Source organism: Armigeres subalbatus, chromosome 3 (assembly GCF_024139115.2).
Source record: "Armigeres subalbatus isolate Guangzhou_Male chromosome 3, GZ_Asu_2, whole genome shotgun sequence".
In the NCBI taxonomy this organism is placed as follows: domain Eukaryota; kingdom Metazoa; phylum Arthropoda; class Insecta; order Diptera; family Culicidae; genus Armigeres; species Armigeres subalbatus.
Window position 1 is genome coordinate 248,106,219 of NC_085141.1, and position 14,430 is coordinate 248,120,648.

General features: G+C 42.4%; 1 protein-coding gene across 7 annotated transcripts in view; it reads left to right on the forward strand.

Annotated features, from left to right (window-relative positions):
* Positions 1 to 14,430, forward strand: part of LOC134223259 (zinc finger protein jing homolog) — a 443,857-nt gene that overhangs the window by 370,705 nt on the left and 58,722 nt on the right. For 2 of the 7 annotated variants that reach the window (XM_062702404.1, XM_062702413.1), the window contains exon 1: positions 6,725 to 7,318. The exons of 3 other annotated variants lie outside the window; for them this stretch is intronic. The gene's annotated coding sequence lies outside the window, so the exon portion shown is untranslated. Of the gene's footprint in view, positions 1 to 6,724; positions 7,319 to 7,923; positions 8,954 to 14,430 lie in introns of those variants that run through there. 2 more of the 7 variants (XM_062702406.1, XM_062702409.1) reach the window with 2 other exon arrangements.

Here is a 14,430-nt window from a genome sequence, read left to right on the forward strand (position 1 = left end):
GCTTAAACGACATTGCTTTGAAAGCCAAATTCAATGCAAGACAGAGATGCACACTTTTGGAAGCTCGTTGGAAATCTGGCTCCCACTGAATAGTTCATTGGTTCTGAAACTCATCTCGCGAATCGTTAAATTTAGTGATTCGGAGTCTCTTGACTTCGCTTTCGAGCCTCTTGAAAAAAATACTTCCGAGCCTTTTAATAGTAGGCTTACAAGACTCTTGAAAGGAGGCTTCCGGGTCTCTTGAAAGCAGGCTTCCGGACCTCTTGAAAGGAGGCTTCAAGGCCTGTTGAAAGGTGGATTTCGATCTTTTTGAAAGGAGGCTTCCGAACCTCCGAAAAGTAAGGGAGCTTCCGGGCTTGAAAGCTTAAATGGAGGCTTCCAGCCTTCGAGCTGCTTGAAAGGGTTCCGAGAAGGGTGGAAGGATGGTTCCGAGTCTCTTGAAAGGAAGCTTTCGAGCTGCTTGGAAGGCTTCCGAAAGCGTAGAAATATGCTTCTAATCATCTTGCAACGAAGTAACCGATTTTTTCGGATAAAAAAGCATTCTGTCAAGGAGGCATCCGAGCCTTCATGTTCTAGATTTAAGTTCAGAAGCATATTCTTAACATTTTATTCAACATGCAATACCCAAGTAACATTTCAAGTTTTATTCCGCTCTAGGGATGGTTTTCAAGATCAATTTATAAGATCTAACAATAAAACCCAATATTACACGACAACCTTCTGATGACCACTATAAGTGTAAGATATGACGAAGTGGCCCTCTCTAGATAACCACTATAAACCTGTTATAAGAGTATTTAGAAATCCTTTTTAAACCGCCTGCAAAAAAGGGAATTTGGCTGCGGCAGCTGTCAGAAATCTTGCTTTGAAAAAAAGGGAAACAAAACTTTGCAGAAAAATAATAACAACATAAAATGTTGATGAAAATCATGATGAGGACTAAATAATGTTATTTTCGGATTGTTTTACAATGTGCTTCCATCGGAATGATGTGCGCGTTCAATTTCATGGTGAAAACTAGGAAAAAAGTGAGATTGAACACCACGCGCTCTAAAAATAATGTAGTTTTAGCCATTATATTTATAATAATTGTAGCAGCAATATCTCTTATCTCCGTTGAATATATTGATATTTCTCTCCAATATATTTCTAATGAAAATCAATGATCAAAAAAGTGTTTTACGCGGTGAAAACATTACCTAATCATGCATGTCAGTGATAAATTTTACCGACTTGAAAATGCTTCTCCATTTTCAATATGGCCATCATAAATTTTGATTAGAAAAGTGTTGCTCTTATTAAACACCTTTATAAACTCTTTGCAATGCAAATATTCTTATTGGGGTTACTCATTTCACCACATTACGACCAAAAATTTTGGTTTTGATCGAGCTGTGTAAATAGGATTTATCACGCTCTCCATCACAACTGTAGAGTCGCTCATAAGGTCAATAGGCGTTTGACGTTTGAAGCTTTTTCAGCATATTTATGAGAGGTTTATTGATAGCAATAAGATCGACAATAAAACTGAGCAACTAGCTATGGTGATTGCTATTATAAATCCGCTATAAGAATTAAATAAATCCAAGAAGCATGGAAATTGTTACTTGGGTAAACTCCTTTGCGTCCTCACGTCTGTGGAGCAAACGTCCCTACATCCCTAACTAGCTCACCTTCGTATTGATCTCAGGGTCCACTCACTTCCTGCTCAAGGGGCACACGCAACCTCCCAGATGGACGCAACAATTAAGAATGACCATGCAAAGGACTAGCTTCCGTAAAGTAAAGAAGTCGGACGTAGGTATATTTTATATAATTTTTTTATTGAAAAAGTTTTGGATTAGTGTTAATGGTTAGTACCGTTGCGGCCGTTTGAAGTGGGCTGTGCCCATGGTTTGCATGCTACATGTAGGCGGTTTCGGGACATACCTTTACCCGGTGGAATGGGGTCGCCTTTTGAGTTGGGCGAGAAGGTCTGGAGATGGTCGCAGCCGCGGGCCTGAGCCTCTTGTCGAATTCGTTGGGTGGAGTTTCGGTGGTTGAGCCACTGGCTGGATGACGATGGTTTTAGACGAATAGACTTCTCCGCCCCGATAATGATTATCTTGAACAATGGGAAATCTCCGCCACGATGACGAGGAGCTTAAACGATGGAAAATCTTCGCCATGATGACGCGGAGCTTGAATGATTAGAAGAGCACACAGATGGACGACCTGCCGATGGACGCTGATTGGCAGCCCTGGCCAACAAAAGCGGAAAAAGCGCGACTTCCCCTACTCGCCTGTCGTATGTCGGAAATCGTGGGGCCTTCCGGCCGCCGTTACTTGACTGATGTTTAAAGCTTGGCAAACCCTGGACTTTCCTGGCCGCCTTGGCCTAAACGGAATCATGCCGAATGTTTTTTCCTTCTCCTTACCAGACCTCGTGGTGGAGCCCTTACAGGTTTTCCGCTACTGTACCAGCCGACTGGAGGAATCCACATGTTTACGTGTGGGCTTCCCTCGCTGTCGGGGGTTTGCCGGAGACGCTTCCGGTTCATCGACCTTCTGGGAGAATCCACCGAATTTGATCTGCACTGCTCTCCGGTTCGGACACCGGACTGCTTGACTGGGGGAGGGTCGGACGGTGCTCCATGGTGACCAAAATGATCGACGAACTTCCGACAATTTTTCCTCCTGTACTGTGTCACCAAGATCAGGTCTAGTGAGTCACTTTTGGGTTTTCGACGGTCTAAAGCATTGCTAACCGTTGGTTGACTATCGGCGATTTTCTTTTCCCGGGGAACTAAAGCACGCTGAAATATCGACCAATAACAAAAACGGTCCTTTTTCGTTCCCGATCTAACACCGACTGCCTTCTTGCTGCTGGCCCTTTTTCTCTCGCTCCCGATTCTTTTTCTCCCTGCTTTCCCTTCACACGTCTTTGTCTCACTCGTCTTGATCCTTTTTTCCTTTCGCCTCGGGTGTTTATTTTCGCCTTCGTCGTCTTGGAGATGTTAGCCGGTAGCATTAGTAGTTTACACGGTCAAGCCCGAATAGGCAATTTTTTATCCAAGGTACCCCCTGGGTGCAGCGAAGGTACCTCCAGGGGTACATGTACCCCATGTTGTGAACCGCTGCATGATACGAACAAAGTATCACAAGTCAGTCATGTTTCGCTGAACCCGCCCAAATGAGAAGAGAAAGTTAGAAGTGCGAAGTGAGAAATAAGAAATCACACTTCTCACATCTCATTTATCTTTCTCTCAATTCGCTTGTTCACACTTCTCAAAGTAATGAAATAGCAGTCAGAGATGAGATGTGAGAATTAAAGCACTGCCGGACAATGGGAGATAGAATGGAAACACACATGCAGTAAGAGTTGAGATGTGAGACGTCTTACTTCTTACTGCTAATTTTTAACTTGTTACTAATCACTTTTCAATTTTATTTAAATAATAGAAGTAAGAAACGTAAAGCGAGACGTAACAAATTAGAAGAAATTAGTGAGAAATGAGACGTCTAATATTTCACTTCTTGCTTGTCACTTGATACTTCTCACAGTGCAGAAAAGAAGAAAACATGAGATGTGAGAAATGACACGACTCACTTCTCACTTTTCGACCACACTTCCTACTTCTCGTTTTTATTCGCATTTGTTACTGTAAGATCTGAAAAATGAGGAGTGCGAAGTGAGGAGTGAGACGACTCACCTCTCACTCTCATTTCTTTTCAACTCGCACTTATCACTTTCCGCAATGATTCCGAGACTTATTTTTTACTTCTCACTCCTTATTTCTCACTTCTCACTTTCTTTTTTTTTCCTTTTTAACGTCTGCGTCTTATTTATCATTGACCACTTCACACTTTTCACTTTCACTATTGTTTCCCAAACGACATTTTCAGCCAAAAACCTGTACAGGAAATGACGACAACCCGTTAGGCCAAATAATATTTTCATCCAAATGGCCCGTTCTACCAAACGACAATTTCGGCCTTACGGCATTTTCGATGCTTCAGGCAAATGACCAATATTCGTTAGGCCGGTTTTCGGCCAGGTGACATGGGAACAGTAGGTTGTTGGCATAAAACTCCTGTCCACCGGGATGGGGCTGCCATCTTAGACTCTTAAATCCCGAACATATCTCATATTCCGAAAACTTGTGTTTAATCGAGTTCCTACAGAAAATACGCGAGTTAAGTAGAAATGGTCTTATAAACGCGAGTGTTCGGTTCGGAATATAAGTCAAACTCAGGATTTGAGTCAAAACGAAATAGCTTCCGGGGAAGCTGCTGGATGCCAGAATAGACGTTGTTGGAGCCGTACCTCCTTGGTGAAAAGACGCTCGATCAGTCGAGTCAGATTTGTTTGGAGTCCTACCTCACAACATCACTAAGTTCCGTCCACCAGCATGTACATTGTACATTGCATTCGAAGCATTCACAACCAGTTCAAATTTTGTTGCCTCACGTTTTAGGTGGTAGTACAGATCTGCCTTCTTTTCAAATGGTCAACCAACCGTGTCCATATCATCCACGAAACAAACAAATTGACTGGATCTATTAAAAATCCGTACGTTTGTCCCCCAAGATGCTCCCAACCTTATCCCTGCACATCTCGACTCGTGACACAAAGCCTTTTCGGGATGCGTTGAGCTTCTAATAAAGCTTGCGTGTTTCTTGAGCTCAGCAAATTTGTTCCATCTCATCGCATCCCGCTTCTTCCAGGCGGCGTTTCTTCTCATGACAGAAGCGGATCTGCTATCTCCGAGTCCGTCTATAGCGTTCCACATTCTACAGAGTCCCTTGTTGCAGCGCGACCACCCGGACTGCGTCCTTCTCTTCCATAATCTGTCTGAACTCTTCATCGAACCAATCGTTTCGTCGACTCCGCTCCATATTCCCAACCCAATGTTTTTACCGTACTCCAGCAGTCTTCAAGAAGGGGCCGTATCGAGCTAACCCTGTTCCAGCAACGCTGCACGTATGTATTGGCGACATCAAGTTGCTCTTGTCGCACTAGGTCGTACCGCGGCGAATAGTTTTCGGTGCAGTTTCGCCATAACCAGATAGTGGTCAGATGGCGATGACATGCTGATGCGTCGAGCGATGCGGGGACGGTTCAAGCACTCATAGAGCCGAACATCAGTACGAGGAATTCTTTTGGCTTGGACGCGCTGGCACACACACACGCGTCAGTATGTCGTTAGCCAGAGACGGTCCTGACGTCGATAACGTCGGAAAAGTGTCGTCTATCAATCAGAACGTGGTCGATTTGTGATTCAGTATGCTGATCTCCAGGTATATCGACAAGGAAGGCTGTGTTGGAAGTAGTTGCTGTGAATGGCCATATTCTTGGAAACGGTGGAATCAATTAGTCGCAGGCCGTTTTTGTTCATCAGCTGGCGAGTGCTGATGTTTCCAATAGTGGTCTAAGCTCCTCCTCCTAGTCAACCTGAGCGTTTGAATTCCTCATAATGTCTAATCTCATTTCTCGAATTAAGTTGAACCTAAATGTAGATGATTTTTGACAAACATTGAATAAACAATTGACAGATAACTTATTGGTCTTACTGGTCAGCACCTGCGATTCTTATGACCGGATAATTTTTGATGTTCGAACTGTCACATTCATGTTTAATTTAATTTGCCGAGACGAGCCAGCATCGGGCTGAAAGTCTCGATAATAAAGACAAAAAAAATGATTTTATTTCGGGAAAAAAAGACACATCCTAGGACTTGTTAACAAGTACATAACATAATAAAGAGTATTTTACTAATTATATTAAAAGTCACTTTAAGAAAATCGAAAAAATATATTTACATATAGAGTGAACAGGACGATAACAAGCAATATGTCCTATAGATTCGATTTTCTTGAATTCCACGGCCTCAATCTTCTACAATTTGAACTGGAAGCAGAAGACTGTGAAAGCACCACGAAAACACTTTCATAGAGGAAGGAAGCACAAGCGCTCTTCACTTTTATTTCCACAAAACCAGTTTTCACCAGTCTCCCACCCGGAGAATTTCCCCCTGCTCAAATTCATCACAAGCTGCCCGATAAGATACGGAGAAGGAAGAATACACCGACTGACGAGATCATAAATAAGCACGTTCAGTCTGCCTCTCGTGTGAAACTGCATGGACAAGACGAAATTCGTTTCGAAAAGCAAGCGGGAGGGTGACATGCGGAAACCCCCTCAGCCTCCTATCGCCGCTCAGCATACCCTCCTCAGTCATGCCATCCCACAGTTTATGTAACGAAATCATAAGAATTTCTTCCACCAATACAGCTGCACGGCGGGCACTCTCGAGGTACTAAGAATTCTCTCAGAGAAAAAAATGGCCTCATAAATGTTTGCTTGTGTGAGTTAGTTCAGCGTCCATCCATGCATAGTAGAGAACCCCCTCAGCTGCATGCAAATCATCTGATTGCACTTCCATTTTTCGGAGTAAAGAACTCACAAATCCATCGCCACCGCAGAAACTCACCCACCCAAACAAATACCACCCCGAACCTACCCAGAGGGAAACATTTCCTCCACAATGCATACAGCTTCGTTGCCTATTGTTGGAGAGCGAGCTCGCTCACTCGGGTAACTCGTGAGGGCACGAGTTTTCACGATTCGCTTCTCCCTTTGCAACACAGCGACTCGTGTTGCGCTCGGTTCTCCCGAGTGCAGCTGACTGTTGCCGGACGACCACCGATCCCGGTGTCGGGCCTGCTTTCCACCTCGAGCACGAACAGTATCGTCGCGACTCGTGCTGCGTGCGGAGGGATCGGAACAAACCTACCGAAATGTGAAATAGTGCGCTCCGGCGGTCGTTTGTTTAGTTGAATAGAAACCCGAAGGTATGTCAATGCCAAACGTTGTTTAATAAGAAAAAAAAAGTTCCACACACACCCTCCGCGAGGGGTGTCCGCACCGTCGACGAACGCAGGCAACGCGAGTTCGGGTTTGTTCGTGAGTTTGTGATCGTAAATTATTTGGAGGCCGACCGCTTGCCGATCGTGTCCGAGCCGCACCCGATCGTGGTCACGGATGCACATTCAGCAGCATTCGCCCCATTCATCCGACGTTGGTGCGATACGAATGCACTTTTTTTCCTGGTGTCAGTTTCGTGAAATTGTTTTTGTTCCGCAAAGAAGAGGATTATCATTGATTGATCAAAGCGAATCGATTTGTTGTGAATAAGTGGATCTCACGCTACGTGCGTGCAACGGCATACGAATCGTGAGAAAATAGTTACTTGAATGGATGAAATGAATCGTCGAGTGGGGTGAATTATGGAAGAAAGAGGAAACCCAGCTGTAATCACCGAAAAGTAAGCAAAAGTGAGTGCGAACCGTTGAGAAGCGGTCATTGTACCTAAACAACCAAGGTCACGAAGACGTGACTTCATCGACGATGAGGTATCCGCGTCTTGGCTGTTACGACTCCTCCTTCGCCGTTCTGCTGCCCCTGATTGCTCCGGCCACGTCCAAGCCGACGGCCACTGTGCTCCGGTCAGGTTGAACTTATTACTCGTCTTCTCTTTCTCCCATTTTCTCGCCATTCATTGTGTGCTCTTCTTTACCTGTGACGCGCACACACAAGGTTCTTCGCTTTCGCTTCGAAATTCGCTTTTCTTGATTGTTCTTTCGACGTGTTTTCTTATCATTCTTGCTCCTCCATCACTGCCGTGTTCAGCTAGTTTGGTGTTTTATTTTTATTACATTTTGTGTCTGCCTGCATGAATCGGGGCGGACAGGCAGAGGAGGTAGCTAAACGAGAGCGAGTGGGTAAGAAAGAGAGAGAAACTAAGACGATTCCCTTATGCTCGTTTGGTGATGATACATTTTGGCGCGCGGTTTATTCGCCCCGTTCGTTTTGAACTGTGATTCTTTACGGGCTTTTTTCATTGCTTTTTCGTTCAACCCCTCCGCATTAGTACGGTTGATCTGGGATTGTACCGTTACGTTTCGATAAAAGGTATGATTTTTGTGCGCCGATGCTACTGATTAATCGTTGATGATTTCTACTGCCAAAGGATTTGCGAAAATAAAATATTTGGTGATTCGAAAATTCGGGTGCTAGTCTACGTCTGTTTCTCGTGTATAACTGTGACTAACTTGTCGCTGTAGAAGAAGGTTTGAACTTCATGTTAGCTCGTTTCAGTTAGAAAAAAGTGAAAAACTAAGCGTGTTATATCAAGATTTGCTATAATATCATGTGCAACATCAAGAATGTGAGTACAAAAACCTCAGTGCGAATAGAAATCCAGAACGAGCTCCGAGTGTTGTAACATTTACATCACAATCATCGCAAGTGAATTGGATAACCCACTATGGATTACACCGCTGGATGGATGCCGTTATGCTGCAGTACCTTAAAGAAACGACTTTCCATGGTTGACTCATCCGTTCAAACATTAGCCGAACACAGCGACCATGGGTTAGTTTGCTTCCAAAAGTTTACCGACGGTGAAAAACGTTCAGCATACTGAGCATGAAAAAGAAACAGTGAAATAGGCAGCAGTGGCAGACAGAGGAGATCGTTGATACGAATATTTAAGTGCCTTGAAATGTGATTAATAACATCAGAATATGCTAAAATTAAGTGCAATCAGTGCAGAATGAAACTAAAGAAAATCAGTAAAAGGAAGCTCGAAAACAACAGAAAGTGTTTCCCTGAAGCCATGAAAAGCGAAGCAAAAGAGAGGTGTTTTTTAGATCGTGTGTCCTAAGGAGTTATGATTGATGGTGATGAAAATGATGGCGCAAAACAACGATCAAAATCAGTGTTTCTCAAACTGTGAAATGCAAATTATATCGTTGAAATTAAATTCCAAGCCCAGTTTTGTGTGAATATTTTGTACCTGTAGACGAGAGAAATGGTTGACGAAGTAATATTTTTCCCAAGACGAGCCAGTGGCTGTGTATATTTGATAACCTTGACTTTAAACTAAAATATAGAAAGACAAACACTCGGTAAGTTTTTAAATTTGAAATCACTGAACTTGGGCGACGTTAGAAGAATCAGAATCGGATTTTTTCCCCATGTATTTTTGCATATGCGATGTTTTCGGAATTCGGGCACGGAAAATCAAAATCCCAGCCCCTTTAAAATACATGAGGACCAAATTCCGGCGGAAAATTTTCCCGAGGTGTAAGGTAGCCTTAAGGCTCTATAAACCGTAATCAATCCGATGATGACGATGATTTTATCCAAATCCGCACTAATACTAATAAAGTTTTGAACTAAATTCAATATTTTGGGGCTATTTGCCGACTTACCTCAATCATAGCATATTCATTACATTTTCATATTAATTTTTCACTTATCCAAACTAACAATTACTGAGGAATTGCCGGAAAAACGCTGAAAACTGCTTTTTTCCTAGACCGACATTCGCAATTTTATCGAACGCATACTAACTCCGAACGATCGGAGCAAACACATACACACGCACTTGATTTTTCACTTGATCTTTTCCCACTGTTTCTTTGATTTAATCACTCCTGAAACATATTCACTAACTGAGTTTCACCTTTTTATTCAATCTTGACTACCGATTAATTCACTTCACGTCCAAAAACTGTCGAAAACTGCTTTCCAAAAATCGAAGTGAGAGACAAATTTGACGACCGTATTGCAAATGCAATAAAATGCGGAAGGCTCAAATTTACTAGCGCAATAAGTGAAATGGTGAGAACAAAATCTACGCGATGCAACTTCATTCAATCCGAACAATACAACGTATACGCCAGCCACGTCCACGCCAACACGCAAACAAAGGTGTGCATACACAAGAAAATAATCATCTCTTCACTGTTGCCAGATTTATTTATTGGAAAAAATCATTGCTGTTTTTCGGATTGAACAAATAAACCAAAAATAAATATTTAAATATGTTATGTAAGTTTCTATTACATTCCAAGTGGTGTATACAAAAAATTTAACCAGTAAAATCCCATATATTTGATACACCGTAAACATGTGTTATGATATAAAATAAAAATTTCGTTAAGTCAGGCAACATTGTGCATCAGCTGGCTTATTTTTAACACCCCATTTCCACCCACCCCAGTTGTAAACAAAATTTATTTATCGCTGCTGCACTTTTTCGTACCAATTGCCTCACTATTACAAACAAGCGATACAGTCATGAATTTTCAAAACATTGTGATGGAGTCTTGAGCCTTAAAGGCTACCTTACACCTCGGGAAAACTCTGGCTATTTTTACATATACGATAGCGCCTGGATGCTGGCAGCGGCGGGTAGGAAACCAGCCACTGTATGTGATTCAATGACTTGCCAAAAGTTGAACATGTTCAACTTTCTTTTTATACTCAAGTGAGTTGAATAAAGGTGTTTAGACCTTCAATTTGCGTTCAATTCAAGCGACTTGCTTAATTTACTTGAACTGTCTAAACGTAGCATTAGTGCTGTGTGATACATTACTTTACTCATTTAAAACGTGTTTAGATGTGAAATAATGTACCAATTTTTGAAAAGTACATAAATCTTTAATGATAAATATTCAACCAAATATTGACAGTTCAGAGCAGACTATAAATGTGTCTGGAAGTCAAGTAAAGAAAGGTGGACTCACCAAATAATTTCGATTACTTTACACTCTGGCTGAACCGCCATAGATGCCATCCATACGAATCTATTTTTGCCGACGGTAATTTACTGCTCCTCATCTATGGTAGTACATTGTGCATCCATTTTGTTGTGTTTTTTTGCAAAGTAATTTCTTCTATTCTTCAAAAAAATGTTGCATTTTTGACAGCTGCCTTAGCCAGATTCCTTTTTTGCGGGTGTTTTAAAACGGGTTTCTAAATACACTCGATCCTTTTTTGTGTAAAAATAATCCGTGTTATTTTGAGAAATCGTGCAAAAAAATCCGAATGATTTCGAGAATCAGTGTACAAATATCGCCCAAAAAATATCTGTGTAAAAAGTGACTATGATCTTTGTTTTTGACGAATTGAGTGGAATTTTCGGTTTTACGACACTTCTAGAACTGATCATTTTGATTTTCTCGTACAAAAAGCCATTTTTTAATAATGATGAAAAACCCTCAAGTTCCACAGGACCAAAATATGTAGAGCAATCCTTAGCCCTTCTTCGGGTTAAACACCGGGAGAATTGGATTTCCGTTTTCTTCCATTCTAAATATTGTGCATTTAGACCAAAACTGTTTATATGACGCTGATGAACTGTCAGCAAGGCCCACTTCCGATGAGATTCACACGGAAAAATAAAATAAATATGCAACACTGCACGGTGTTATCTGTCACAAAATCGAGCTTGTTTTGTCGCTGACAACGTCGCTGGCACCAAATTGAGGTTCGGAAGTCGATTTCCACACTTCCGAACGCTCTTCCGACACTGTTTTGGTAGCAAATTCAAATTTTGTTCTGACGTTCATAATGTCGGAAGTAAGTTCGGAAGTAAAACGTCGGAAGTCGGAATACAATTTAGTGCTGGCGACACAATAACAGGAAATCGAAAATGGCGGATTTTGAGAGTATGAGCTTTCAATCAATCCACCACTCGGTTGTGTAACCAAAACGTGCTCTAAAACTTTGTGGAAGAATAAAAATTAAAACTAAAAAGTTACAATCAAAATAATAATTTTTTAGGGCCACCCGAACGTAACCGAACGTTATTTTTTAAATTATCATAACATTGATACAAACGACATACAAAAATGGTTTCCTCAGCAAAGTTCCTCAAAATTAAGTAAGGAATCATTTTCAAGAATTTCGTAGCATATAATGCCCAATAGTGTACCCTCCAGCCATATTTGCATTATAACAGCATAATATCAATTTTTTTTTATGGTCGGAGACGAGCCAGCCTCGGGCTGAAAGTCTCCTTAATAAAGATACAAAAAAAATATTTTTTTATTAAATTCCATCGGGAGAACCTACCCTCCATTTTTATGATTTCATTACATGCATTGGAAATGCTATACAAAGTGAAAATCAGAGCATAAAATATTCACCTTTCAGTTTTGACATTTGTGTTTTGATTATTCAAAAGTCAAAACATAGAATGACGTAATCAGTTTTCTTCTTCATAGACTCACTCATTTGATTACCACTGACTATGGTAACTGCGTGCCAAAAAACATAATTAGCCTTGATTGTATTGACATTTTCCGCTAAAAGTGCCTTTCAATTGATCGTCGGTATTCTGTCTACGTGTGCTTTTATTTAAATCATCAAAATCGTGTGATGATTTTTTACAATTTTGTAAAAAATAAACACGAGAGTGTTCATTATGGGTAGAGATGTGCCGACATTTTTGCCTTGGCACGCCACCGTTTGAAATTTGTTTGTGGCAGGGCCGGATATAGCCGGAAGGGGGCCCCGGGGCCGACCGCTTGTGGGGGCCCCAAAATGTGCAAAAAATGTTGGTTTTGGTACATAAGATTTGTGGGGGCCCGGGGCCACGGCCTGGAAATAACCAGGATTTTTTTTTTAAATTCAGTACAATTTCTCGTTAAAATTTCAACAATCTCTCCGTGAAAACTAAGAAAAACTTCGAGTTCAAATTTTCATCTAGTCCAGCGGTTCTCAACCTGGGGTACATGTACCCCTGGGGGTACCTTCACCGGGCCCAGGGGGTACCTCGGATAAAAATGCGTAATGGCGGATTTTAATCAAAACTTATTGATAAAGTTTTGATACATGTATAATTTTATTTTATTTCAAAATTTTGTCTTATATATAATATGCATGGCGATCAGTGACTCAAATACTATAGAATACTTTCCTTCACAACCAGCACAGTGGATGAAGTGCTGTGGAAGAAAAGATCAAAAGGATAGAACGACGAATGAACAAATTTCAAAAATCTTCTATGCAATCTACCTGGTCGAAACAAAATGTTGAATGATATGTTAAGAATATGATCCTGAACTAAAATTTATAGTCTACACGTTCGGAAGCCTCAATTTTAAAGGCTTTTTCCGAAAAGCTCAGTTGCTTCGAAAGCCTCCTTCTAAACAGCTCGGAGGATACCATTCAAGATGATTGGAGGACTTCTTTCAAGAGGTTCGGAAACCTACTTTCAAGAGGTTCAGAGGCCTCCTATTAAAATGCCCAGAAACCCCCTTTTAAGAATCCCAGAAGCCTCTTTTTAAGAGGTTCGGAAACCTTCTTTCAAGAGGCGGGAAAGCCTACTTTCAAGAGGCTCGGAAACCTCTTTTCAAGTGATTCGGAATCCTCCTTTCAAGAGGCCTGGAAGCCTTCTTTTAAGAGGCCAGGAAACCTCCTTTCAAGAGGCCCGGAAGCCTCCTTTCAAGAGGCCCGGAAGCCTCCTTTCAAGAGGCGCGTAAGCCTCCTTTCAAGAGGCTCGGAAACCTCTTTTCAAGTGATTCGGAATCCTCCTTTCAAGAGGCCTGGAAGCCTTCTTTCAAGAGGCCCGGAATCCTCCTTCCAAGAGGCCCGGAAGCCTCTTTTCCAGAGGCCCGGAAGCCTCCTTTCAAGAGGCCCGGAAGCATCCTTTAAAGAGGCCCGAAAATCTCCTTTCAAAAGGCCGGATGCCTCATTTCAAGAGGCCCGGAAACCTCATTTCAAGAGGCCCGGAAGCCTCATTTTAAGAGGCCCGGACGCCTCCTTTCAAGAGGCCTGGAAGCTTCCTTTCAAGAAGCCCGGAAGCCTCATTTCAAGAGGCCTGGACGCCTCCTGTCAAAAGGCCCGGAAGCCTCCTTTCAAGAGGCCCGAAAGCCTCCTTTCATGAGTCCCGGAAGCCTCCTTTCATGAGTACCGGAAGCCTCACTACAAGAGGCCCGGAAGCCTCCTTTCAAGAGGCCCGGATGCCTCCTTTCTAGAGGCCCGGAAGCCTTCTTTCAAGAGGCCCGAAACTCTTTTTTCAACAAGCCCGGAAGCCTTTTTTCAAGAGACCCGGAAGCCTTCTTTCATGAGGCCCGGAAATCTCCTTTCAACAGGCCCGAGAGCCTCCTTTCAAGAGGCCCGAATTTCTTTTTGCAACAAGCTCGGAAGCCTCCTTTCAAGAGTCTAAGAAACCTTCTTTCAAAAGGCCCGGAAGCCTCCTTTCAAGACCCCGAATTTATTTTTGCAACAAGCTCGGAAGCCTCCTCTCAAGTGTATCGGAAGCCTCCCTTCAAGAATCTCGGAAGCCTCCTTTCAAGAGTCTAAGAAACCTTCTTTCAAGAGGCCCGGAAGCCTCCTTTCAAGAGACCTTTCATGAGACCCGGAAGCCTCCTTCCAAAGGGGCCAGGAAGCCTCCTTTCAAGAGGCCCGGAAGCCTCCTTTAAAGAGTCCCGGAAGCCTGCTTTCAAGAGACTGGAAAGCCTCTCTTCAAGAGGTTCGGAATTTATCTTTCTAAAGGCTGGGAAGCCAACGTTCAAGAGGCTCAGGGGCGTCCTTCCAAGATACTTAGAAGCATCGTTTTAAGTGGCTCGAAAGCCGCCTTTCAGGAGAC